This window comes from Natator depressus, chromosome 4, assembly GCF_965152275.1.
Source record: "Natator depressus isolate rNatDep1 chromosome 4, rNatDep2.hap1, whole genome shotgun sequence".
NCBI classification, from domain to species: Eukaryota; Metazoa; Chordata; order Testudines; family Cheloniidae; genus Natator; species Natator depressus.
The window spans coordinates 67,288,942-67,316,856 of NC_134237.1; the positions used below are offsets into that span (position 1 = coordinate 67,288,942).

The following is a 27,915-nucleotide window of genomic DNA, read 5'->3' on the forward strand; positions in this document are numbered from 1 at the left end:
GGAAAAGTCAACATGGATTCACCAAGGGTAAGTCATGACTGACACACCTGATTGCCTTCTATGATGAGATAACTGGCTCTGTGGATATGGGGAAAGCGGTGGATGTGATATACCTTGACTTCAGCAAAGCTTTTGATACGGTCTCCCACTGTATTCTTGCCAGCAAGTTTAAGAAGTATGGATTGGGTGAAAGGACGATAAGGTGGATAGACAGCTAGCTAGATAGTGGGGCTCAACGGGTAGTGATCAATAGCTCGATGTCTAGTTGGCAGCCGTTATCAAGTGGAATGCCCTGGGATCGGTCCTGGAGCCGGTTTTGTTCAACATCTTCATTAATGATCTGGATGATGGGATGAATTGCATCCTCAGCAAGTTTGCAGATGACACTACGCTGCGGGGAGAGGTAGATACTCTGGAGGGTAGAGATAGGGTCCAAAGTAACCTAGACAAATTGGAGGATTGGGCCAAAAGAAATCTGATGAGGTTCAACAAGGACAAGTGCAGAGTCCTGCACTTAGGATGGAAGTATCCCATGCACTGCTACAGGCTGGGGACCAACTGGCTAAGCGGCAGTTCTGCAGAAAAGGACCTGGGGATTACAGTGGATGAGAAGCTGGATATGAGTCAACAGTGTCCCCTTGTTGCCAAGAAGTCTAACGGCATATTGGGCAGCATTAGTAGGAGTATTGCCAACAAATTGAGGGAAGTGATTATTCCCCTCTATTCGGCACTGGTGAGGCCACATCTGGAGTATTGCATCTAGTTTTGGGCCCCCGCTACAGAAAGGAAGTAGGCAAATTTGACAGAGTCCAGCGGAGGGCAACAAAAATGATTAGGGTGTACAGGGAGATGTCAGCAAACCAGTAAAGTGCCTGAAACCAACCATTGCTTATTGCTAAAAGCAGCTAAGTCAGCACGCTGTAAATTGGCCATGCCGCAGCCTCAACTTGACCAAGGCAGGAGGGGAGGGGGTTTTGGGTGCCACAGATAGGGCAGCTTAACCCTGCGTCCTTCCTCATAAGAATTGTGTTGAAGTTGCTGATACGTGCATCTTAGAAGAGCAGGATGTTTCCTCAGGAATGTGTCTAACAGGATCTCAAGGCTGCAAACTCTGGGAAAAACCCACATCTGGTTAATCAATAATCAGAAGGAACCTCTTGCTTGACCATTGGAACTCCTTGCTTAACAAGTTTTCTTTAAGGGACATGTCATTCTATTACTAATGTACAAATAAGGGGGGAAAGTTTGAGGTAGTTGGACTTTTCTGGACTCTCCCTCTCGATACATCTTGCAGTCCCTGGCAGCAGATGGGCTGCTGCTGTGCCACTCGAGAGCCATGCTCAGCTTTGGTAATTATCGAGGGTTGGGGGTGTTTTACTAACCTGTTGCAGACATGTGTGTAAGTGCTTGAGACTAAGTAAAGTGCAGCTTTAAGTGAAAGCACGCTTGTGTTGTCCTATCTGTGCCAGCCATCTATCAGTCGGATGGCCGTGTCTCCCCTGATTTATTTCCTGACACCACCTCTCATAGAGTAAAAGTTACCGAGAGCTTTGGGTTGAAAGAACCCCGGGTAACAAGGGGGCTGGAGCACATGACTTATGAGGAGAAACTCAGGGAACTGGGCTTATTTAGTCTGTGGACGAGAAGAGTGAGGGGGGATTTGATAGCAGCCTTCAACTACCTGAAAGAGGGATTCCAAAGAGGATGGAGCTAGACTGTTCTCAGTGGTGACAGATGACAGAATAAGGAGCAATGGTCTCAAGTTTCAGTGGGGGAGATCTAGGTTGGATATTAGGAAAAACTTTTTCACTAGGAGGTTGGTGAAACACTGGAATGGGTTACCTAGGGAGGTGGTGGAATCTCCATCCTTAATGGTTTTTAAGACCCAGCTTGAGAAAGCCTTGATTGGGATGATTTAGTTGGGGTTGATCCTGCTTTGAGCATGGGGGTGGACTAGATGATCTCCTGAGGTCTCTTCCAACCCTGATCTTCTATGATTCTATGCCAGTGATTTGTTTTTAAAGTTAACACCATATAAAAACAATATAACCCATATTAAATGGATTAAAAACTGGCTGACCAATACATCTAAAAAATAATTTTAAATGGGGAATCATCACCATACTGGAGTGTTTCTAGTGGGGTCTCACAGGGTTCTGTTCTTGTCTCAATGCTATTCAATATCTTTATCAATGATCTGGAAAAAAATATAAAATAATTACTGGTAAATTTTGCAGATGACAAAAAAAATGGTGCATTGGCAAATAATGACCAGTAATAATAAGGTCTGGATTTACAGTCTGGATTGCTTGTAAGGGGGGCTCATTTAGCAATATGTGTTTTAATGATTCTAAATGCCATGTAATATATTTATGAACAAAGAGTGTAGGTCATTCAAGATGGGATACAGTATCCTGGAATTCAGTGACCCTAAAAAGGAGTTTAGGGTCATGTTAGATAACCAACTGAATATGAGCTCTCTGTGCAATGCTGTAGCTGAAGAGGGCATGCAATCCTTGGATGCATAAGCAAGAAATATCAAGTAGTAGTAAGGAAGTTTGTATCACCTCTGTATGTGGCATTAGTGACACCACCGCTGGAATACTGGGTCTTGTTCCAGTGTCCACACTTCAAAATGGATGTTGAAAAATTGGAAAGGGTTGGAAAAGAGCAATACGAATATTTGAGATCGAGAAAACTTGCCTTATAATGTGAGACATTAGAAACTCAATCTATTTAGTTTAAGATTAAGTAAAAACTTGATCACAGTCTACAAATACCTATGTGAGGAAGAGATTTCTGATAGTAAATGGCTCTTTAATGTAGCAGAAAAAGGCATAATGAAATCTAGTGGTTGGGGATGAAGCTAGTCAAATTCAGACTATAAGTGTGGTGCAGATTGTTAACAATGAGCATAATTAAGCATTGGAACAGTTTACCAGGGATGTGGTGGATTCTCCATCACTTTCAGTCTTTAAGATGGTCTGTCTTTCTCAGAGAATCATAGAATATCAGGGTTGGAAGGGACCTCAGGAGGTCATCTAGTCCAACCCCCTGCTCAAAGCTGGACCGATCCCCAATTAAATCATCCCAGCCAGGGCTTTGTCAAGCCTGACCTTAAAAACTTCTAAGGAAGGAGATTCCACCACCTCCCTAGGTAACGCATTCCACTGTTTCACCACCCTCCTAGTGAAAAAGTTTTTCCTAATATCCAACCTAAATCTCCCCCATTGCAACTTGAGACCATTACTCCTTGTTCTGTCATCTGCTACCACTGAGAACAGTCTAGAGCCATCCTCTTTGGAACTCCCTTTCAGGTAGTTGAAAGCAGCTATCAAATCCCCCCTCATTCTTCTCTTCCATAGACTAAACATCCCCAGTTCCCTCAGCCTCTCCTCATAACTCATGTGTTCCAGTCCCCTAATCATTTTTGTTGCCCTCCGCTGGACTCTTTCCAATTTTTCCACATCCTTCTTGTAGTGTGGGGCCCAAAACTGGACACACTACTCCAGATGAGACCTCACTGGTGTCAAATAGAGGGGAATGATCACGTCCCTCGATCTGCTGACAATGCCCCTACTTATACATCCCAAAATGCCATTGGCCTTCTTGGCAACAAGGGCACACTGTTGACTCTCATCTGGCTTCTCGTCCACTAAAAGATGCTTGAGCTCAAACAGCAGCTGTCACACTGATGCAGAAATTATTGGATGATCTACTGACTTGTGTTATGCAGGAGGTCGGACTAGATGATCATAATGGTCTCTTATGTGCTTAAAATCTATGAAAGGTGCCAAACTGGCAGCCCTGGAGACTGACAGCCTTTATTTACCAGCACAACAGATAGAATATGAAAAGCAGCAGGGCAAGATTTCCCACTACCATGCTTCAAATTCCTACTGCAGGGACCACCTCTACAGGAGAGATGGTGATTTATTATCAATGTCTATTTAGTCCTTGGCCACTCTATTGAGGTGTCACCTCATACAATGTGGTTTTATTTGTAAAAATCACTAGTTTTCACTAGGAATCAGACAGAGGACCAATTCATTTAGCTACCAGCTAGTAATGACTATTGGCTACTGCCAAACAGGGCTGGATATGAATCAGTGACCTAAAATGAAAGGCTCCATATTCCATCATCATGAAATGCAGTCCTCTCACTAGCCACCCACACACCTTCATGAGCAATGGAAAAGGTCCTTCTCCTCCCGGCAGGAAATTTTAACCTTATCTGCTAGCTGACCTTTCTCCACAGGACTGCTCTGAGATCAATGCTAGTAGCTCTTCAATCCCAGTTTCAGTTTCTGTTGTGTGCCACTTTCCCCATTCTGGTTCCCAGCCTGAGGGAGGCAACAGGAAGTGGTAGAAGGGAGAGGCAAGTTATGATGAGAGAGTGCAGTTTATAGAATTGAGGAGGTACCCGCAAGAGGGTAAGCTCTCTCAGAAGTCCCAGTCTCAGGCCTGCAGTTAGGTTTCCTCCCTGCCACAACATCCCCTTCAATGTTATCGTCCAACCTCTAGGTATTAACCAGTTGTTCGGTGGTATTGATCTAAATGTTAGTTAGTGTACAGTGTTAAAGCATTTAATTGGGTTGGGCTGAGAGCTAACATACAAAGGTCCTGAGCAACAGGACATGTCGGAAATGCAGTAAGTGTCTCTACCTATGCAAGTACTTATAAGGCCTTCATTACTGTGGTATATGCATACCCCCCACCCGCACCCACACACATAAAAGAGTGCCCATGACCTTAGCAAATATTTCCTTAGCAAATATTACCAGGATAACAGAAAATCACTTTTGAAGATTTCAGTTTATTAGAGGAACCTGTAGTGTCGCTCATGGTAGAGATGAGACGAGACTCATTTGTCCCATAATTAATACAGAGGGTCTTGTTTACTCGGAGTATGGACAGACCCATAGTTCTTTCTGGCTCTTATTAGTTTCCTGACTTATAAAACACAACCTATGCTGCCTAGTGTCACACCCCAAATCCTTCAGCAGAAGTCCTGGCCTGGACTCAGCAGTCATGGAAGAAAGAGTTGACCACACTGCAGAACCACAATCGTAAGTTTACTGTAGCATCCCGTTTTTGAAAAATTTACAGAAAGCTCTCTGAATTATTTACTATATGTCATAGATTTGATTAAGAATTTCCCTAGCAGGCAGTCATATAACTTTTACTGAGCCTACAGAAACAGGGCTTATTGGGAATCAGCTTTTGCTGAACACTGATTTTGTGAGAAATATGTATTGAATCTTTTCTATAATTAAGTGTCCTCTACATATTACTTTTAAAGAAACACCTAATGAGGCATTGGGTATCTTCAGGATTTCATTGCCTTCCAAGACTGCTGTTATATGAGCTTTTTCATTTTCATTACTGGATTCACTCTGTATCGTAAACCTGAAAAGACTGAGAAAAAGCTTGTTAGCAAATGTTTTATGGCAGCCCAACTGTATTTTGTGGTTTTGCTAGGTAGAGGGGGCACTGGCCACTGTGTTAATGCTTCCCCATGGCTGTGTGACAGCCAAATAGATAACATGACTTTTTTTTTTATTATGGCACTTGTAAAATAATAGCTAAAAAGCCAAATCTCATCTCTGGATAGTGAAAAAAACAAGCTGCTGCATCAGCTGGTTTTATTTCAAAATCAGGCCAAACATGAACGATCCTAAGAAAACATCCCTTTAATACTAAGTCAGGGTTTGATGACGCTAATACATGAGGAAGAGCTAGCAAGCTGAAAAATCTGCAGCGTTATCTAAGAAGAAACCAGCAGCAGGATAACAAACTTTGCCCGCAGAAGTGTACAAACACTATATCGTCATAATCACCAGAAGGTACATTGTACAAAGACATATAAGAGCCTAAGGCTGAAAGCAGAGTTGTAGCAAATGATGTGTACTTAGGTATAAGGTCCTGCACCCAATGCATCTTCCAAAGAAGACTGCAAAAGTCTATATGGAACCATGCTGTATTCCAGAATGTGCCCATCATCATTAGACTGAAAGGGTGAAATTCACCTCATACAGACAGATAGAAGGAGGCTTATGAGACAATTAAAAATCTCACTTAATAGGCTTTGTGTTGGCTTTCCACACAGGAATACATTTTACACAGAGTGTATGTCAACCAAGTTTGTCACAACCTACCAGCTAATCATACCTATGGGGGTGTTCAGGACACAGATATGGTGGAACATTTTTACGTCGTCCTTTCGTCTGTGTTTCAAGCAATGTGTATTTCTGCCCAGTTACCAGCGACTAGGATCAACCTATATTTGTAAGGTTGTTTTGTAACTTCTTGGACTGTTCCCCAATGGTGAGATATCTGGGCTGAAATTTTGGCACCATTGAAATCAGTGATAAAACTTCCACTGATTTCATTGGAGCCAGAATTTCACCTCAAGGAGTTGCCCTCTATTCCATGTAATGATTCTCATTGTACCATGGTGTTCCGCTCTTGGGAGTCTATGTCATTCAATACTTAGCTTAAAATAAGATCTTGCTTGTGCCTTCTTTTGTTGGATGAGAGGAAATGGGATACTTGAACTACTGAATAAAGCTGAATTTGGATTTCAGATTATAGTGTTGCCCTGGGGTTTACCAGGGCAGGAGTAATGCGACATGTTAGCACTGGAACAATTTCAGTGTATGTGTCAAGTGGGAGGCTGTTAAAACTAAGTACAACACATCTCTTCAATACCTCCTATATATCCTTCCTCTGCTGCCACAGCTAAGCGTGACTCCTGTTCATCTTCAGTTTTATGAGTGGAAAGTGTACTTTCTGCTATCTGTGGTGTCCCATTTGTTTTCTCTTGTTATAGGATGTCTTGGGGCTATGCCTCTTTATAGTCTCAGGAATGACAGTCGTCAGCAGCCACCATGAGCCGGTAGAATTAAGTGCAGTAAAGTAAAAGGTTTAATTCCCTAAAAGAAGCTTAATCATGCAATTGGAGAGAATAGGGTGCTAAGGGGGAAAAAAAATACATTTGACACTCTGAGTGACAGAGAAGAGAAATTACAATACACAAGAGGCTTTATTTTTTTAGCAAAGCAACATTTTAAAATTAAACCAGTTAATGAGAATGTCAAAGTAATTGTTCTGTATGTATGAGTACCCAAACACAATTCATGTGCAAAAGTCATAGCTGTCAATCAGTGTGACTAAAACACTAACAAATATCATGTCTAATCTTTATGCACTACAGCTAGGTCAAGAGCTTGGGCACAAATTGATGGTTTGGCAAGTGCTGGATTTCCAGCCCACAACTGATGTCTTAATTCCTCATGCAGACTATGACTGAAAGATAATTAATTTTCAGTGTGTCAGCTCTTACCAAAGCTACCAGGGATTCTGGGAATGGAGGAAAAACAGAGAGAGGAAAGAGGGGAGGAAAATTCATGACTGTTCCAAATATGCAAAAGGTGCTGATTTTAAACTGGACATCCACAGAGGAAAAAGTTTAAATCGAGAATAATTAAAGATGGCATTTTGGGGTTATATCTGTGGAGTGTCTGTTCTAACCAAAAATAAATTAAATTAAAGCTGAAAGAAGCAGCTGCACATGAAGCCCTAACTGCAGTGTGGATTTGAGTGTGCTACAAGGTTTCTGCCTCAGAGAAAAATAAATACAGTTTCTGCTCAGAACCGGAAAGCAATCTTTCTTGTTGTGTATTCCTTCACTATATTTTAAGAAAAGAGATTCATGTTTCCTCTTGAGAAACCTCTAGAATGATGACAAAAAAATCAAAAGTCCTTTGGCAAAAATGGAAGGACAGTGCAGAAAATAGATATACAATGTTTAATTGGGGAGAATGAATATTTTCCCTCCACACTAAAACATCCTTCTAATCAAAGTTGCTTCTTTTGACTCATAGACCAGTTTATTCAAAATATTTACATTAGCTAATCCACTAGACTGGTTTATTTTGAAACAGCATCCTTGTTCAAACTGTCACTAAGTTTGCACAGCACCTAGGTACAAAGGGATGCTGGCCTGACCTTCACTTATTGGAAATCTGATAGCCAGTTTGTTCACAAGCATTATCTTCTTCAGCTAGTCACTCTGAAATGAATGACACATCTTTAAACCAGGTATTATCACTTATCAGATATCTTCACTTCTTGCTAGGAGGAGGGAAGGAGTGGGGAGAGGGTTGAAACTAATCTGGAACTGGAAGCAAATGAGAAATCTTGCTGCAGAAATAATAGCAGAAGAAGCACCATTGCTTCTATGGTTACATCTAGATGCTCCAAAACCTGAAATGTCACATTCCTTCCTGCTGCCATTTGATCCTTATTTAAAAGGTAAAATGAAAACCATGTTTCTGTGATGTTTCAACATTGATTGCTGGAAGATCATCCTTTTTGAACAGCATGTATAAATTTAACCATACAGGATATTCCTCTTTGGCCTTTAGTTATGTAATTTTTTTCACCAGGAAAATTCTAATGGCTGCCTGAATCCAAAAAAGGTAATAATTTAGAATTATAAGGCCAAATTATGAAGTTCTTATTCAGTTTTCACTGAGACCCTTTCAGGAAAAGCTCTCTCTGATACTTTTCTCAGAGTAGGAGTTTAAAGATTTGTCCATCATGCTTTCATATGAGGATCTGAGTGTGTCAGGGTTCCCTCCCCTCTCTGAACTCTAGGGTACAGATGTGGGGACCTGCATGAAAGACCCCCTAAGCTTATTTCTACCAGCTTAGGTTAAAACTTCCCCAAGGCAAAAATTCTTTGCCCTTGGAGGGTACACTTCCACCACCAAGTGATTTAACAAAGAATCAGGGAAAGGACCACTAGGAGTTCCTATTCCCCCAAAATATCCCCCCAAACCCTTACACCCCCTTTCCTGGGGAGGCTTGAGAATAATATCCTAACAATTGGTTACCAAGTGATCACAGACCCAGACCCCTGGGTCTTAGGACAATAGAGAAATCAGTCAGGTTCTTAAAAGAAGGATTTTATTTAAAAAGAAAAAAGGTAAAAATCACCTCTGTAAAATCAGGATGGAAAATAGCTTTACAGGGTAACAAAAGATTCAAAAACACAGCAGAACTTCCTCTAGGCTTAGTTTCAAAGTTACAAAAAACAGGAATAAACCTCCCTCCAGCAAAGGAAAAATTCACAAGCAAACCAAAAGATAATCTAACATGCCTTGCCGGGCTTTTACTTACAATTTTTGTAATATGAGAGACTTTTAGGATGGTTTATAAGGAGTTTTCTGACCTGATGCTTCTTTGCTTCCCAAGAGAACACACAAAACAAAGCCTTCCCCCATCCCCCAAGATTTGAAAGTATCTTCTTTCCGCATTGGTCCTTTTAGTCAGGTGCCAACCAGGTTATTTGAGCTTCTTAACCCCTTACAGGTAAGGAGGAATTCTAGGCTACCCTTAGCTGTATGGTTATGACAGAGCGCTTTACAAATAACCTAATAATACATTACAGGTAGGTCAGCTGAGCTACTCAGAGGTTATATGACTTGTCCAACGTTATATAGCTGCTTGGTGGAGAATCCAGGAAGAGAAAGCAGGAGTAATGACTCAATCTCCTGCTCTGTCCATTAGACAACAATTCTTCTGGTCAGCTGTTTATCTTACATAGGTTTGGTCAAAAATTTTAGGTCAAAACTGATTTTGGTTAGAAAATTGTGTTTTGGCCAAACGAAATTTTCTGCTGGAGTGTCTGCCTTATGTAAAAAAATATGACTTTACGTTGAACAAAGAAAACCCCCAAAATTTTAGTTTTGGGGGTTATAACACAAAGTTGGAATTCTGCTGAAAATGAATTATTTTGATTAATTTTTGTTAAACTGTCCCCATTTTCCAACCAGATCTAATCTTACCTTTTTCAGAACAAGAGGCATACACTGTGCACTTTATTAATTGCCTGATCACATGATAACAAAACTATAGTATGTGCACTTCCTCCTTCTCTCTCCTCGGGCTGCCAGTCTCCCTTTCTTCTCCTTTACACTTTATCTCTGCGTGGCTTCCACTGCTCACAAGGATTCAGCTCTCATCTCCATGCTGCGCTGGTGTCTCACAAATCTGCTTCTGCACATCTTACTGCCCCATCCTCAAAGGCCCGTCATTCACTCAAGCCTAACATGACAAAATCTGACCTCATCATTTCCTCTCCTAAGCTCTCTTCTGTTTTTCCTGTTAGTGTTGACAGAACTACTCTTCTCCATTATTAGGAGGTCACCAAATCCTTCTAATTCTTTCTCCACAAAAATTAAAAATCTGACTCTCCTTTAATGTTCTAATATCTACAACTGTCGTTTAGCATGGATGGATAAAGTTTACGCCAAATATTCTTTCCCATATGCTGATTGGTGGGTTTTTTCAAACATCTACCCTTAGCAGTCTCTTCAGCTCAACATAACTTCTAATGCCCTCCATCCTCTGCTTTTCCCTTCTTTCTCTCTTCTACGCTCAATATCCCTCTTATGTCTATCCCTTCAATGTCTCCCCCCTTCCTTTTGTTTTTTCCATTCAGCTGATCACCCCAGCCCAACAAAACTCCCTCAGTAATAGAAATGAATAAAACTTCCCCCTCCAGAAAAAATCATAGAATTAACTAAACATTTGCCAACTATCACATTCTTTCAGGGCCGGTGCAACCACTAGGCAAACTAGGTGGTCGCCTAGGGCGCCAAGTAGTTGGGGCAGCCAAAAGTGTGCTCTGGGGAGGTGGTGGAGTGGAGGTGAGCTGGGGCAGAGGGGCACAGGGAGGGCCGCCTGCAGCAAGTAACGGGGGTGGGGGGAGGCGCACAGGGGAACCGCTCCCCGCCCCAGCTCACCTCTGCTCCACCTCCTCCTCTGAGCTCACCGCCCCGCTCTGCTTCTCTCCCTCCCAGGCTTGCGTGCCAAACAGCTGATTGGCGCCGCAAGCCTGGGAGGCGGGAGAAGCGGTGGTGTGCTCGGGGAGGAGGCAGAGCAGAGGTGACCTGGGGAGGGGAGTTGCCGCACGGCTCCCTGAGGGGAGAGGGGATGGTGGGGAGCTGCCGCAGGGGGGGCGCCTCAGGGCAGAGGGGAGCTGCCCGGGGGGGCGCTTCAGGGCGGAGGTGGGGTGCAAGGTGGAAGTTTTGCCTAGGGTGCAAAACATCCTTGCACCAGCCCTGCATTCTCTTGTATATTTAAATTATAAGCTCTTCAAGGCAAAGGTGTTTTCTCACTCTGTCTGTACAGTGCCTAGCACAATGAGGCCCTGATCCCATTTAGGGCCTTAAGATACTACTTAAAACAAACAACAACAACAATAATAATAATTAATAATAATAAAGCTAGGATTGTTTTTGTAACTTAATGGGTGGTGATGTGCCAAGAGCAATATATTTCCATGTGTTTGTTCAAACTGAATATACTCTTTTGGATTTGTCAGCTGCCTCTGGTGCTGTTGATCATACAATGCTGTTGACATATCCGCAGTGCCACCAGGTGTAGATGGAGTCACTATTGAATTGTTCCACTCTTGTCTTTTAGAGATGTCCAAGAGGGTGGTTTTAAGCAACCGTTTGTTTCCCCTTCTATTCAATGAGGACGAAATTACTAAGTGGAATCAGGTGAGTTTGGCAGAATGAATGCTCAAGTATCTGAATGAGGCTGGAACTTGGATGAGATTTAACTGCTTGAGATTTTAATAATGCTGGTGGGTTTGGAGGAACAATCCGAAAAGCTCCCAAAGATTATGTTGGTTTACGTGACTGAGGAAGCGCACCTGTTATTGTAACAGAGATTCATAGAATAGTGCAACTTTTTTTGTCAGATGTAAACCTTGCTGCAGTCATCTCTGCACTAGACTGCGGTAATGTACTGCACGTGGAGCTACAGCTTGAACACTGTATACAGTCCTGGGGTAGAGTGTAAAGTGAGCCCTATTTTGAGATCATTACCTGAATCTCCCCCTCTCTTTCCTTGTGCCTGTGGAACATTGCCATAGTTACAATTAGCATCCTCAGTTTTGGAATTTGCTACAACCTAGATCTTCCTGGAAGGTTACAAACCTTACCTTTTTTCCCTCAGGCATTTGGGTAGGTGGAGGCCTATTGAGTGGTCAGATGTGATGTTGTTAACATTATTATTATGATGGTGGGTGCTATTGTCATGATATTGTAGGGGTAGCTTAATATGTACTATCAATTTTGGTTTGGTATTGGATATTTTAGTTATTATAATGTTGCTTAGGATAGATCTAAATAAATATAGAAGATGAGAAATAACAGAGGTTACACAAAGTTTTATTTCTATTTTCTTCCTTGCTCCTCTCTTCTCTTCTCTGTATTCTGTAGTAATAACTTTCTTTACCACCGTTTCTACCCTTTCACCAATATGAGCTTGATGGGCCCAAAAACATTTCCTTTGAGGCCTGCAGGAATCTTTCCACTGATTTCAACTCGAGTTGGATAGGGCCCTTAATGACAGATAGCTATTAAGGTAGCCACAGCAGAATCATAAGTTGGTTAGGACCACTAAAAATAAGTGAAAAGAAAAGGAGTACTTGTGGCACCTTAGAGACTAACCAATTTATTTGAGCATGAGCTTTCGTGAGCTACAGATCACTTCATCGGATGCATACTGTGGAAACTGCAGAAGACATTATATACACAGAGACCATGAAACAATACCTCCTCCCACCCCACTCTCCTGCTGGTAATAGCTTATCTAAAGTGATCATCAAGTTGGGCCATTTCCAGCACAAATCCAGGTTCTCTCACCCTCCGCCCCCCCCCCCCACAAACTCACTCTCCTGCTGGTAATAGCCCATCCAAAGTGACCACTCTCTTTACAATGTGTGTGATAATCAAGGTGGGCCATTTCCAGCACAAATCCAGGTTTTCTCACCCCCCGCCACCCCCCTCCAAAAACCACACACACAGACTCACTCTCCTGCTGGCAATAGCTCATCCAAACTGACCACTCTCCTTACAATGTAATTTACATCTATGTAAAAGAATAAATGGACACAAATCAGATGTCAAGAATTATAACATTCATAAACCAGTCGGAGAACACTTCAAGCTCTCTGGTCACGCGATTACAGACATGAAGGTTGCGATATTATAACAGAAAAACTTCAAATCCAGACTCCAGCGAGAAACTGTTGAATTGGAATTCATTTGCAAATTGGATACAATTAACTGAGGCTTGAATAGAGACTGGGAGTGGCTAAATCATTATGCAAGGTAACCTATTTCCCCTTGTTTTTTCCTACCCCCCCCCCCCGCCCCTCCTCACACGATCTTGTTAAACCCTGGATTTGTGCTGGAAATGGCCCACCTTGATTATCATACACATTGTAAGGAGAGTGATCACTTTAGATAAGCTATTACCAGCAGGAGAGTGGGGTGGGGGGAGGTATTTTTTCATGCTTTGTGTGTATAAAAAGATCTTCTACACTTTCCACAGTATGCATCCGATGAAGTGAGCTGTCGCTCACGAAAGCTTATGCTCAAATAAATTGGTTAGTCGCTAAGGTGCCACAAGTACTCCTTTTCTTTTTGCGAATACAGACTAACACGGCTGTTACTCTGAAACCCTTTGGGAATCTCCCGGGTGACCAGATGTCCCGATTTTCTAGGGACAGTCCTGATTTTTGGGTCTCTTATCTAGGCTCCTATTGCCCCTCCCGGCCCGATTTTTTACACTTGCTGTCTGGTCCCCCTAATCTCAGTCATCTCTGCATTTCTGTCATTCTGTATTTTAAAAAATATATTGGGTTTCTTAATGATCTCTGAAGTTTTAAAAGTAAGTCTGAATCCTTCAGAGTTCATCTTTATTCTCCACCAACTTGTTTCTGTTACAATACAACATTAATTCACAGAATACACAGAATGAGCATGTTGTTTGATTGAATCAGAGTATTTAGGCATGTATTAGCAATTCAAGCACACCTTTACCACCTGTAACAATCAGGATTCCTGAAAGTTCATGCATGCTATTTCTTCCTTCATTATATTCACCATTTTATAGGCAAATGCATTAGAGTGGGGAAGCCAGGTCTACTGAGCACTAGAAGCCAAGAACTCCTGAGTTGTGATCCTGGCTCTCCCACTGATTTGTTTGTGGTATTCAACAAGACACTTAGCCTTGAATTATCTATCCTTAAAATGGAAAAAAGAAAACTAACTCATAGAGGCGTTGTGAGATTAATTAATTGTTTGTGCAGCACTTTCAAAATAAAAAAACCTGCTCTTTATATAAATCTAAGGCCTTGTCTACATATGGAGTTATTCAGGAACAACTATATACCCCAAAGTTGATTAAGGTAAACAGGAACAAGTCACTCTCATTCCAGAATAAGAGTGTATCCATATGTAGTTATTCAGGAACAGCTGTTCCTAAATAATTCCATGAATAGACAAGCCAAAAGTTTCTTTAAAATGAATTGTATGCTGTCTAGAATTGCACACTATGACATTTTGGGTGCTTGGATGAAGGGAGTGACCAGAGACTGTTGGATCTGTCCATGCTTTGCCATCATGTCCAGATTATACTGTCTCTCCTTCTCTAGGGCTTCTTTGTCTTTCAGCTCCATGCCTTGCCAGTGTTCATCTTTCAGATGCTGCCTTTCTGCTTCCCTCTCCTGGGCTCTCATGTCTGCTTGCCACTTTTGGTGTTCACTCTCCTTGTCTCTCTGTTCTTTCTTCAGCCTGGCCAGCTCTGGCTTTATAGATGCTTCACTAGTCCTCATGTTTGTACTTTACTGTTTCTATTTCCTTTATCTGAAATAAGCAAACAAAAAACAGTAAACTTTCTTTGACTATTCCCAGCCACCACACCTAAGACTCACTTAAAACTCTTACCCTAGTATTTAAAGGGTAAATCTCATTTAAAACAGCAAGTTGTGTATAAATCTTGCTGACTATGCCACTGACATTTCGGGATGCAATCCAGACTACTTAGGGGCTGTCACCCCTGTCCTGCAGCCTTGAGTGCCTCACAATGCTTCACTGTTGTGGATCCCAACCGGGGCTCCTCACAAATAGCCAAACAGCATGTAGGTCAAACTCTGAATGTCTGTATATAGCCACAATCCTGGTACAGCAATTTTGACCCCAGCAGCCAGTCAGCCATACTCTGGTGTCCAGCAGCCTTGGTTACCACATTCAGGGTGACCCAGATATACTCCCAGTTCTGGATTCCCTGCATCAAACTGCATATTCTGTACTGCACTGTCCAACCCTCTCCTGGAGAGTTCAGATATTAAAGGTCCTTTGTCCTTGTAAGAGAACAATATACAACAACTTGCCACCTTAAATGGAGTTTACCCACACTGGCTTAATTTTCATTAAAGAAGAAAAAAAGTATTTAACTACAAAGAGAGATTTTAAGTGAGCACTCTACAGATATTAAGACATTAAATTCAGAAATGGATATAAGAAAAAGAAAGATAAAACAATTCTGAGTACTGAACTTACTTGAACTGAACTTGGTTTAAGGTGAAGCTCTTACCACCATTTCTGACCAAGTGTCAAGTCAGGATCTGCCCCCAAAATCCATAGGCTGTTTCTTTTGTCGTCTTAGATGAAAAAGAGAGATGGTTAAGGAGATACCGCTTAGAGTGTTTTTGCCCCTCACTTTTAAAGTTCAGTCACCCTTTAAAATGCGTTTTCCTGAGAGTGAACCTGTCATAAATATAAAGGGAAGGGTAAACATCTTTAAAATCCCTCCTGGCCAGAGGAAAAACCCTTTCACCTGTAAAGGGTTAAGAAGCTAGGATAACCTCGCTGGCACCTGACCAAAATGACCAATGAGGAGACAAGATACTTTCAAAAGCTGGGGGGAGGGAGAAACAAAGCCTCTCTCTCTGTCTGTGTGATGCTTTTGCCGGGGACAGAACAGGAATGGAGTCTTAGTACTTAGTAAGTAATCTAGCTAGATATGCGTTAGATTCTGATTCGTTTAAATGGCTGAGAAAATAAGCTGTGCTGAATGGAATGTAGATTCCTGTTTTTGTGTCTTTTTGTAACTTAAGATTTTGCCTAGAGGGATTCTCTATGCTTTGAATCTAAGTACCCTGTTAGATATTTACCACCCTGATTTTACAGAGGTGATTCTTTTACTTTTTCTTCTATTAAAATTCTTCTTTTAAGAATCTGAATGCTTTTTCATTGTTCTTAAGATCCAAGGGTTTGGGTCTGTGTTCACCTATGCAAATTGGTGAGGATTTTTAATCAAGCCTTCCCCAGGAAAGGGGGTGTAAGGTTTGGGAGGATTTTGGGGGGAAAGACGTTTCCGAACAGGCTCTTTCCCAATTATATACCTGTTAGACATTTGGTGGTGGCAGCGATAAAGTCCAAGGGCAAAAGGTAAAATAGTTTGTACCTTGGGGAAGTTTTAACCTAAGCTGGTAAAAGTAAGCTTAGGAAGTTTTCATGCAGGTCCCCACATCTGTACCCTAGAGTTCAGAGTGGGGAAGGAACTCCTTAGATGAAGTTCTTTCCAGCTGAGAGCAAGGAGACATAATCTGGTGGAGGAGAGGTTTCATGCTTGTATTTGCTAAGATCAGATCTGTTTGTTTGTTCCTGGCCCCCTTCCTTGCCAAAGAATGGCCCCTCAGCTTTGATGGCATCGGCTGGGCATCAACTTGGCCTTTGCGTTGGAGAAATAGGTTTATCCACTTACCAGACTTGCCTAGTAAACACACTTCAGTCATATTTCAGCTTATGTTTATAAGTTTACTTATAATATTGCTACATACATTTCACCATTATTGGCCAGTGAGTTATTAGTTTTCAAATGATACTTTACAATGCATATCTTGTTCAAAGATTACAATAGTGTGTAGGGGGTAAGTATAGCAGTGTATTCTGTTACACATCCCAGAACTGACTATGATGCTTGTTAAAGGAAACTGCTATGCTTCTCAGTTTTATAAGTATATATGACTGTAAGATAAATTTATATAAATTAGTTATTTGAACCACAAACACATTCCTAGTAATACTAGAAAGACAAAATCAGAACAACCAACATCTGAACATGCACCCATATTGTGTGCCAAACCACCTAGTGCTTACAGGATGCAATTTTGCTTTGTTATGTCAGTGTAAATCCACTAAATTTGGTGGAATTGACTGGTGTAACTAAGAACAGAATTTAGTCCTCTTCCTTCAAAGTGATTTGGAAACAATAACTAATTAATCCTCCCAACAATTCTGTGTGGCAGATAATTACGTGGGCTGTTTCTGACTACTGAACACTTCTATTCAAAACATTTTTGTTCATCCATCTTTAAATTTATTGGTTTAATAGTTCTTTTCCTCGGGGGATGGGGAAGTGGGATTATTAGGATGTTATCTTGATTAAATAATTCCAAAATTTATTCATTACTTGTGTTTTTTAATTTGGATGAGAGGACAGTCGTTCATATGTCACCAGCTTAGTTGATGGGATGAAGCTGTTTTAGCTATGCTTGTTGACCTGTTGGGTATTCAGAGAGATAGGAGTCATGAACAGCTCTTCACCCTGGGGTCTTCTGCAGATTAATAGCTGCAGACTTGAATATTAGTTTCCTCATGTGATATTTTGTGCAGTCATCTGAACTAGAATGTCATGAACATCAGACATTTAGTATTACCCATCCATTCTCCGTAGTCATTGTAGAATCCTGGTATTAATACAGTAAAGAGTGCCTTCATTATTATACAGAATTGACCACAAAATCCATTATTCTAGATACACCGGAAGAAGGAAACTGAGACTAAAGGTTAATGAAAGAGTAATTAAGTAACTACTTGATTATTCATGAATGCTCTCTGTCAGAGTTAATACAAAGCTCAAGGTGAACCTTTATACAGATAAAGAGGAAGGAGGACATTGCCTTCTTCTAAGAGTTCAATTTTGCAACAGGTTTCCTAGGATGCTGCAGCAGTGGCTGAATCAAATCTGTAACAGACTTTGTTTGGCTTGTATCAGCTTTAGTAGTTCTCAGAATAGACTTCTGAGCTATTTCAATTTAAATGAGATAAGTGAACAAGAGGTATAAATGAATCATGAACAAGCTACCTACCTAGCCATTATCACTAAGCAGGTTACGGTGGAAGTGTGGTAGGGGCAAGAAGGCAACATTCCAACATGTTATTTGAGCCATCAGATCAGTATTGTAGCAGCCTGAGACTCACCCGGCAGCACCTCCTGCTGATCATCCAGTGGATTAGCTCACCAGCCTCCGGAGTGCCCTCTGTCAGCCGGTGTCTTGCCTGTGGCTGCCCCCATGTCCCTCTTGGACCCTGGTGCCCTTTTCCCTTGGGTCCTGCCCCCTGGCAGTACCCCCACAGTCTTGGGGTCTCCCTCCCCAGGGAACCCCCTATCCCCACCTCGACTCAGTATATGGCTACTGCCAGTCACCACCTAGCCCCTGTTCACTGGGATGGACTGCAGTGTACAAGCCACTCATCACAGGCAAGGGGGGTTTGTACCTGCTGCCTCCGCCTACCCTTGTGTTGTACCAATAAATTAAAAACCAGCAGGATCTTATTAAAGGGAAAAAGGCAAAATACCACATTTATTGTGAATACAGAAAGAATCATAGTAAGCAGTTAGTTACATTCCATTCAATCTCATCTTTGTTCACTCATTCATACACACACACACAGGTTCTGCAAGGTTGTTATCATAGTAAGCAGTTAGTTATAGCTATAACATTCCATTCAATCTCATATTTATTCACACATTCACACATTCACACACACACACACACACACACAGGTTCTGCAAGGTTGTCATTATAGTTACCAGCCTTAGAGTTGCTCATGCCAAGCCACTGGCCAGGTGGCCTGGACATGAGGAGGGAGCAGGGCCTTGTCAGATGCTCATCTGATGCTCCTGGAAGTTGGTTTGCAGAATCAGACCCCAAAATTCTCACTTTTTTAGAGTCTATTTTTATAGGAATTTCTTCCTATGCCAGTCTATGGGAATTGCTTCATCATGCTGTTGCTGAATCAATCAGCAGATAGCACATTCCTGACGGCTCCGTGCTGCTAGATGTTATCTTGTTCTTTGGTTCTCCCATTCTTGAGGCTGTTGGGTGGATTCCAGTCTGCCCTCCGGGGTCCTCTGGTTATTTCCACTTGACGCCTTCTTCAGCCGATGGACACTGGATTCTTAGGCTGGCACCTCCCTGATCATTCAGTTCTTATCCACACCAAGCATCCATCCACATCCATCCTCTATCTCTATTTTAATCACAGTTGTTAATACAACAAAAGGGCGGGGAGTCTCTGGGTGCTGTGTCTGTTGTTAGAGTATTGCTTTGAGTCTCTCTCTGTGAATTGCTTTGAGAACAGACTCTGTCTTAGAATGTACTAACGCAATTAGCAGCTTGCAAGTTTCACATACAGAGGGAGAGAAACAGTACCAAAAACCAAGAGACCTCTTAATTAGTAATACCCTGGAATTTAAACTATGGGGAATCAAACTCATTTGTGATTTTAATACAGAACTTCTTTAATATGATCCAACACTTGGGCTGCTCTGTTGCAACCCCAGTACCCTGTCGTAGGCCATCTGCCAGGCCTGCAGCCTGGGGCTTTTCCAGCCTGGAGCCTCCCAGCTGCTCTGGCCTTCCCCAGCCCTGCTTCACCTCAGGTACACTGGTATGCTCCCTAGCGACCAGGCCCATCTCTCTCCACAGCTAGAGGAGACTGTCTGAGCGTCTGGCTCACAGCTGGTCACGGTTCCTTCCCCACTCTGAACTTTGGGGTATAGATGTGGGGACCTGCATGAAAGACCCCCTAAGCTTATTTTTACCAGCTTAGGTTAAAAACTGTCCCAAGGCACAAATTCCACCTTGTCTTTGAACAGTATACTGCCACCACCAAGTAATTTAGACAAAGAATCAGAGAAAGGACCACTTGGAGTCCTATTCCCGCAAAATATTTCCCCAACCCCTATACCCCCTTTCCTGGGGAAGGCTTGAGAATAATATCCTCACCAATTGGTACAGGTGAACATGGACCCAAACCTTTGGATCTTAAGAACAATGAAAAAAAATCAATCAGGTTCTTAAAAGAAGAATTTTATATAAAGAAAAGCTAAAAGAATCATCTCTGTAAAGTCAGGATGGTAAATACTTCACAGAATAACAGATTCAAAAACACAGAGGAACCCCCTGTAGCTTTAGTTTCAAAGTTACAGAGAGAGAGAGAGAAACGGGATAAACCTCCCTCTAGCAAAGGGAAAATTCTCAAGTTGAAAACAAAAGGTAATCTAACACACCTTGACTTATTTACTTACTCTTTTTGTAATATCAGAGACTTGTACAGGAGAAGGAGTTTTTTGACCTGATGCTTCTCTGCTTTCCTTAGAGAACACACAAACAAAGAGCACAAAACAAACCTCTCCCCTCGTAGATTTGAAAGTATCTTTTGTCCCCATTGGTTCTTTTGGTCAGGGACCAACCAGATTATTTGAGCTTCTTAATCCCTTACAGGTAAGAAGGCATTCTAGGCTACCCTTAGCTGTATGGTTAAGGCACAGTCCTTTTATAAGGGCCAGCTGTGGTCTGTTGGGGCATGGCCCCAGCTGTGCCTACTTCCCCAATCAGCCTGGGAGCTGCTTGGCCCCCCCCAGCCACAGCCCTCTCCTGGGCTGTTTTCAGCCCCTCTGGCAGAAGCAGATGACCACCCCATTACAAGGATGTTAAAGTGTCCTCATCTGAAACTTATTGTGCTCATCTTATAGAGAGATGTTCTTTTGCAGATGAGACAGGGACGTTCTTATTTGCACTGACATCTGGTACCATAGGGACTGTATCACTCAGTAGTAGCTGCTACTGTACTATGAACAAAAGAGATTCATGTAACTGAATGGATTTTTTTTTTTGCAACAATGTTTTGAATTTTAAGAGGTTTTGCATGCTAGAATCTTTCTTTAGTTAACCTCACTATGGATTTAAGGGTGGATTCTCTGCTGCACTTAATTGAGCACAGTCCGAGGGGGGGCGGGGGAATATTAGAGAACTGTTCACACTGTTTATTCTCTTCCTAAGCTCTATCCTAGAGAAGGCTCAAGAAGCTCCAAGTCTATTGTACCAACAGACAGCAGTTCCTAAGGGACAGTCCGCTAGCCGCCACATCCCTTCCCTGTCATCTCCTTTTGCTGTAGGAGGATGAAGTGAGCTAGAGGAGGTCACAGTCTGTCTTTCGTTTTTCAATTAATGTTTGTGTAGGAATTTAGTTAGCATAATAATTATACTTGAAATAGGTTTCAGAGTAGCAGCCGTGTTAGTCTGTATTCGCAAAAAGAAAAGGAGTACTTGTGGCATCCGATGAAGTGAGCTGCAGCTTATGCTCAGATAAATTTGTTAGTCTCTAAGGTGCCACAAGTACTCCTTTTCTTTATACTTGAAATAGGGATCTGTATCTTGAAAGTACAGCATAATATGGCTTAGATTAATGTCCCCTTTATGTTTCACAATAACACTTCCCGCATATGCGGTGAGGTGGGTATGATTACTCCCCTATTTATGTCTGATTGTACCAATAGCATGCAGTAGGATGTAGGCCATAAAATGATTAATTTTAGGATGATGAAACACTCTGCCTTACTGCATCTGTTTTGCATATAAAAAAGTCTCCACAGTGCCTGTTTCATGATCTGGCCTCCTCCCATACAGCACTGTATGCCCAAGGTTACCATCACTTTGCCAGAGGGGTTGGAATACTTGCAGTGTGGTAACAAATCATCAGTGTTAATGATGGCCCACTGGGAGTGCAGTAACAAATCATTTACATTAATGGATTACCCTGTGCTACACGAGCAAATCTTTACATTAAATGACTCCATTTTTCTTGAAAATGTTTTTTAAAAAATGCAGACGTAATGGAGCCAGGGTGCTTAATATCATTCAGGATGGAATTTGTGTAGGCTAAAGCAGCATGACAAATAAATTAGAGGGGCATGCTTTGATGTGGTAATCTAATCTGAACAATGGCTCTTCATGATGTGAAGTCTCTAGTTTAAAATTCCGCAGGGTAGCTTTATTGGGAGGTGGATGATAGGGGATAGTTTCCAATTGTAAGCAACTTGGCATTCATTGGACAGTCTTCTGCCAGAGGAGAAACAAATGTCTGCTGTCAAATCATGCAGAAATGAAAGGAAACAAACATAAGATACAAAGACTTTTTGGCATCTATCACTCTTTTAAAAAAATTCATCCCTTATTTTCTCTTTGCTATATAGTGCATATTTGTTTCATTATATGACCTAGAACTATTTTGGCCTGAGCTATTCTTGATTAGGAACTTTTAGAAAAACCTGTTAGTCTCCTTGTCTCCGGACCCCTCGTTGTTTTTTAGAAAAGTTGTTTCCTTCAATTGTCTATTCTTTTCAAATAGCTCTGAAAATTTCTTTCACATCTAGCTGATGGCCAGCAAAAGAATCACAGCGAATGGTTTCAAAAGGTATTTCTTTCTGTCTTTCTCCTGTGTCTTTACTCCAATAAAGCAATTTAAGCACATGCTGAAGTCCATCCCTATGAAGCAAAACACTTATGCAGGTGCTTAGCTTCAGACATGTGTTTTCCTGAAAAGAATGTACTGCTGAAGTGTGTGGGGGTTTGGGAGTGGGAAGGGGGTTAGTAGCTAAATATTTTTACATCCGAAGGCTAGAAATAACACTAGGAAATATTCAGTAAGGACCATCATCCATGGGTTAGTAAGTGGATTAGATGACACTGAGTGTATAAGATGTAATACAATCTACAGAAAATGGAAGTTTATATAGTACAGCTTTTTCCTCCTCAGAATGATGATGTGGGAAGAAAACTGCAGGAACACATGACAAATTGTATAGATCTGGTTGAATAATAAGTGATTTAAATATTTTCATAAATGGAAGCTAAATTTTTGCTTCAGTCCTATTTGTGGGATCATATGTTTCATATTTAGATGCTGCTACATATATGTGTAAATGTCCAAAACTGAGTTTTAGCATGCTTGAAAAATTCATACCAGAAATGCATTGTTTGTTATTTGGTAGGGAGCAGAAACAAATATTATGGAATTTAGCTGACCAGTCACATATAATTAATTACAAATACCAAATAGCCAATGCTTAATTTATGCCAGGTCTTGCCAGGCTAGGCTTAGCAATTCAGAGCCCCAGCACCTCTGCACTTACTGCATCAGTTATGAATGTAAAATATAGCTTGAGACCTGGCATATAATTGCTTGAGCCCTGGCATCTCTTTCATTACAAATTAAACACTGCAAATAGCTGAAGTGTATTGTTGGGGGGTCTGTTCCTGCATTCTCATTGACTTCCATGGTAGTATTCCTATTGATTCAGAGGGTGCAGGATCAAATCTTTGGTGAACAAAGGAGAATCTGAAATTTGTTCACATAAACTAGTTGATGAATGCTTGGGAATAACAAACAAAATGTAATATTCACAGAAATCGGGATTTGTTTGTGAATGGAAAATAACTGAGGTTACAACAAATAGTATTCATGATTAATATTCTTTGCAAATAATAATTTGACCAGCTCTAATCACATCACCATACCAATACCTTCTGTTCATATTTCAGTAAATGAACTCCTTCAGCTTGATACTTTCTTCAGCTCCATCATGGATTCACTTTCACGACCTAATTAATATACTTAACGCTGTCCACAATATTGAATGCATGTGTGTTTGTGCATGAAAAGTACCACATATACGCGTGTATGTATCAAGTAGCTGGAGCTAAAGGTGCTCACTCAGGGTTCACATAGAAGTGGTAGTTTGCTTACACAAAAGTAAAGTTTTGCATACACAATAAACTCAAACATTGCAGATACAATTAAGGAGGCCGACTGAAAATGTTTCTCTTATTGTAAGCACCAGCTAATGAGTAGAAATGATTTATTGTTTAAATAACAGAAGTGAGATTTTCACAGGGTTTGATTCCCTGGTTCCAGTAGTAAATGTGGCAAAGTCACAGTTATCCAGGAGTGAACAATATTTCCAGTCCATGATTATTTCACAAATGATGACCATGACCAAGGACTAACTGACTCTGAAAATAATTTAGTGGGAAACCATTACCATAATTGTTCTGGACATAATGTAGCAGTTCCATATAATTGATACAGACAGATCATTTCTGCATAATTTCTCCGCTTTAATACTGGAATATTAAATACTGAAAGAAGTATAGATGTGACACAAGTATATCTCTCTAACAAATGTTTCAGACTTGTACGTCTTTTTATTGCTTTGCCAAACTTCTGCCAAGCATTTACTCACATCTCATCTGTGCAACTGTGTGAAAATATATGTACTATTTCTTTCGATCTGTAACAGTAAGCCAGGCAGTAGATACTTGGGAGAGAGAGAGAATGTTCTCAGGTTGCTTTTCTTATTCCAATAAACTTCACTGTTCAGTGTTAGAAGAAAGTGACTGTAATTCTTTACCATTGTCATATGACACATATCAAAACTCAAACATGAAACATTGATAATGGCAAATGACTGCTGTTTTTGCTGGGATTCCCTGGGCAGCCCATCTGAACACGGTGCCCCAGGATTCATGAGTATTTATTGTTCATTTTAATACTGAGTTGCCTATTCCAGGCTCTAGGTTTCTTACAAACCTAATATTCACATTAAAAAGGTTTCTTCTCCCTTCAGGAGGCTTCTTTACCTTTCTGAGGGAAGACATCAGGGTCCTGATACTGTATCGATTGAAATCAAGGCACACAGGATCAGCCACAGGTATTCAAGGCTCAGTCAGGTGCATGGTAAAAATTAGTTTATGGAAATTTGAGAGTAATGCTTTAGCTACGCACCATAAATTACTGTCAATATTAGAAATACTGGGGTGACCTGCTGCCTCCTTGCTATTGTATTGTCCCTATTTCATCAAGAAGGATGGAATGCACTAAAAAAAGTATCTAAAGGCTTGTTTTTGTTGCTATATAATGTGGCAGGAGTTCTACTGTAGGAGGCATCAATTGAAATGGCCCTCTTTGTAAAATCACTATGGATATTGACTCCATTTTAACAGGGGTTTTTCAAATGATAATTAGACAAGACAGCCCGAACTATAGTGACCCATTGGCAGCATGACCTGCTCACACGCCCATAACTTAGGTTGTCAGTGAGTCAGCTATGTGCACTATCACGTCTGTAGCCTAACAATGAAAAAGTCAGCCAAACCATAGGAACCCATGATTGATCATCTGTGATCTTTTCACTGTCACCCTGAACACAAATTAATCATGATTATTCACGGTACAATTGACTTAATGCAGGGCACACGGTGTCAGATTAAGTCATTACCAGCCGATGTGACAGTTACTAACATTAATCATCAGCTTTACAACAATAAGCAGAAATTACACAAATGCAATTTTACATCCATATATTTATTTGTTTGCGTCCCTGCCCTTATTAGCGGTGACTTACCTAGTACATTTTTACTTGTTATTCACCTGTTCAGATGGACAGGCTACAAAACAGTACACATCCAGTTTCTCCAAGGGCTCATCATTATTCTGTCTATAATATCACGAAGCCATTGAATTCTGACACTTGCATAGTTAACTATGTGAACAATGAAAATACAATTCCTAATATAGAAAAATAAATGATGACCCTTTATTTCAGTGTTTGTGCCAGACCGTTGCACCTTACTGTAAAACAGACAAACTATAAAAGCTAGTGGATCATGTAATTAGAGCTGAAAAAACTGAACATACCTAAATGCCCTTGTTCAGTTGAATAGTTCAGCAATGAAGACAATATAAGTAGTAACTGTGCTGAATGCAGTGAATTCTGTGTAGTGTTAAAACAAATGATTCAAATAACAAGGGTTGTGAGAGACATTTTAACACAGTATACAAGCTGCTAAATTCACAGAAAATAGCCTTAAGAACTAGTAAATTATAATGCTAATGCAAAGCTTTAGAAGCTGTTATGCAGAACCATAGCTCAGTATAGTACCTATTGTTTCATCCTAAAAAAAGATCTTTGTAGCCAAGAATCATTGACTGTTGTCACAAAATCATCCTATGAGAAGAACTGTATATTAACTGGATGGAAATGCAGATAACCATGCCAAATTATTAGAATGCATCAAATGAAGTGAGCTGTAGCTCACGAAAGCTTATGCTCAAATAAATTTGTTCGTCTCTAAGGTGTCACAAGTCCTCCTTTTCTTTTTGAGGATACAGACTAACACGGCTGCTACTCTGAAACCTAGAATACTTGAGGTGTTCAGTAGGATTCCATATTCAGTGATCAATGTTGAACATTTTACACAACAAATTGCAAATATGTTTCCTGGCTTTTACAAAAATAAATAAAATAAATAAATAAAAAATAAAGAAAAATGCATCCAGTTATCTGCAGGAAGAGGGAAATATTCTTCTTTTCATGTTCTGCATCTATGAGCAAGACCTTCCCAGGTAAATGCTAACATGCAATATTTATCCTCTGTGCACTACATGTTGTATTGAGATTTTAAATGTGTACAATATATATAAACTACACAGGCTTTAGAAAGCTTGAATGAAGTTGTGAGCAGCACAAACCACCTGCAGGTCTTCATTAACAGTAGCTGATGGAAATACAAAAGCACCTTTTACTCTCCTTTTGGGGCAAGTGAATGAAGCCATCCAAGATTGGTAGCTGTCACATACTGTAAAGTTCTCTCCTTCCCAAAATGACTGTCTTCTAGAGCTGAAACAAGATTGGGATCTTAAATTCTGAGGAATTCCGATTCATGTGAGGTTTCTGGATTTAAATGGGCCCCAATGGTTTCAGTTTCAAAACAGATTCCATATGGGAGGAGGTCTATTTCCAAGTTCTGGTGTAGAGGTAGTCACCATTTCTTGAGAATGGCCATTATTACAAGAGGTCAGAACAATAGGGCATACATCTCACTTAAAACATCTGATCTCATATGATTGCAATTTCCAGATTTTTGTCTTCATGAAATATGAATGCAATCCTTAGCCCTGGTTTGGCATCAAACTCGAACCTTAGCCTAAACCCAATCCATATCCAATCTTTGACTCATTGGCCAATCCTGTCTTCTCTATATATGTCAACTGTTTCTAAAGGGTATATTTATCTGGCCTCTAGTTACAATACAAATTATGACTACAAATAATAAAAATAGGTCTGAGCCACAATCTGGCATACTTTGAAATGATTTGAAACTCCTGGGAAATGCCCTTATGACTCAATTAAAAACAATGAGGAGTCCTTGTGGCACCTTAGAGATTAACAAATTTATTTGGGCATAAGCTTTTGTGGGCTACAACCCACTTTATCAGATGCATGGAGTGGAAAATACAGGAGCAGGTATAAATACATGAAAAGATGGGAGTTGCCTTACCAAGTGTGAGGTTAGTCTAATGAGACAATTCAATTGACAGCAGGATACTAAGGGAGGAAAAATTACTTTTGAAGTGGTAATGAGAGTGTCCCATTTCAGACAGCTGATAAGAAGGTGTGAGGTAACAGTAGGGGGAAATTAGTATTGGGGAAATTAGGTTTAGGTTTTATAATGACCCAACCACTCCCAGTCTTTATTCAGGCCTAATCTGATGGTGTCCAGTTTGCAAATTAATTCCAGTTCTGCTGTTTCACATTGGAGTCTGTTGTTGAAGGTTTTTTTGTTGAAGAATGGCCACCTTTAGTTCTGTTATGGAGTGTCCAGGGAGATTGAAGTGTTCTCCTACTGGTTTTTGAATGTTAGGGTTCCTGATGTCAGATTTGTGTCCATTTATTCCTTTGCGTAGAGACTGTCCGATTTGACTCAAGTATATCTTTTATGAGAAAAGAATCTAGTGAACATTTTAATGGAAACTACAAACAAATTACATCTTGCAACTGTTTTCTGTGGAACTTAATATTGAACCACACTCAGCCTGAGTTGACACTAGTGCAGGGTTTGCACTGGGTTTA

At 40.8% G+C, this 27,915-nt stretch overlaps 2 long non-coding RNA genes across 2 annotated transcripts in view; both read left to right on the forward strand.

Annotated features, from left to right (window-relative positions):
- Positions 1 to 22,396, forward strand: LOC141985870 (uncharacterized). The gene is made up of 3 exons (XR_012639043.1): positions 1 to 27; positions 11,497 to 11,576; positions 22,353 to 22,396. It is a non-coding gene; the product is annotated as an uncharacterized LOC141985870 (long non-coding RNA).
- LOC141985869 (uncharacterized) overlaps positions 22,390 to 27,915 on the forward strand; it is a 10,024-nt gene continuing 4,498 nt past the window's right edge. Inside the window, exons 1-2 of the long non-coding RNA XR_012639042.1 lie at positions 22,390 to 22,418; positions 24,631 to 24,714. This is a non-coding gene — a long non-coding RNA (uncharacterized LOC141985869). The remainder of the gene's footprint in view (positions 22,419 to 24,630; positions 24,715 to 27,915) is intronic.